This window comes from Schistocerca nitens, chromosome 7 (genome assembly GCF_023898315.1).
Source record: "Schistocerca nitens isolate TAMUIC-IGC-003100 chromosome 7, iqSchNite1.1, whole genome shotgun sequence".
NCBI lineage: Eukaryota > Metazoa > Arthropoda > Insecta > Orthoptera > Acrididae > Schistocerca > Schistocerca nitens.
Genome location: NC_064620.1, coordinates 86,495,541 through 86,496,810, shown reverse-complemented (window position 1 = coordinate 86,496,810; position 1,270 = coordinate 86,495,541).

Here is a 1,270-nt window from a genome sequence, read left to right as displayed (position 1 = left end):
CCATACCATCACGCCGGGTGATACGCCAGTATGGCGATGACGAATAGAAGCTTCCAATGTGCGTTCACCGCGATGTCGCCAAACACGGATGCAACCATCATTATGCTATAAACAGAACCTGGATTCATCCGAAAAAATGACGTTTAGCTATTCGTGCACCTAGGTTCGTCGTTGGGTGCACCATAGCAGGCGCTCCTGTCTGTGATGCAGCGTCAAGGGTAGCCGCAGCCACGATCTCCGAGCTGATAGTCCATGCTGCTTTAAACGTCGTCGAACTGTTCGTGTAGATGGTTGTTGTCTTGCAAACGTCCCCATCTATTGACTCAGGGATCGAGACGTGGCTGCACAATCCGTTACAGCCATGCGGATGCCTGTCATCTCGACTGCCAGTGATACGAGGCCGTTGGGATCCAGCACGGCGTTCCGTATTACCCTCCTGAACCCACCGCTTCCATATTCTGCTAACAGTCATTGGATCTCGACCAACGCGAGCAGCAATGTCGCGATACGATAAACCGCAGTCGCGATAGGCTACAATCCGACCTTTCTCAAAGTCCGAAACGTGATGGTAAGCATTTCTCCTCCTTACACGAGGCATCACAACAAATTTTTACCAGGCAACGCCGGTCAACTGCTGTTTGTGTATGAGAAATCGGTTGGAAACTTTCCTCATGTCAGCACGTTGTAGGTGTCAACCTACTTAGGACATAGTTCTTACCTTACCTGTTTATGGGTATTGTACTTTTTATCGGCGTCCTGTATTACATTGATTTCCAGTGTCTCCACCGAGCGAGGTGGCGCAGTGGTTGGGCACACTGGACTCGCATTCTGGAGGACGAAGGTTCAAACCCGCGAACCTTGTTTGAATGCTCTCAAAAGCTAATCATTTGCGTATCACAGCATCTTCTTCCTGTCTGTTAAATTTCGCGTCTGTAGCACCTCATCTTCGTGGTGTAGCAATTTTAATGGCTTGTAGTGTATTTAGGGAAATCACGGGAAACCTAAATCAGTAAAGTCGGACGCGGGTTTGAACCTTCGTCCTCCAGAATGCGACTCCAGTGTGCTAACCACTGCGTCACCTCGCTTGGTGGAAACACTGGAAACCAAAGTAATACAGGAGGCCGATAAAATCTACAATACCCATAAACACCTAAGGTAAATACTATGTCGGCTCAGTAAGGACACCCGTTTAGCCGCGCGGAGTGGCCACACGATAGAGCCGCCCTGTCACGGATTGCGCGGCCCCTCCCGCCAGAGGTTCGAATCCTCC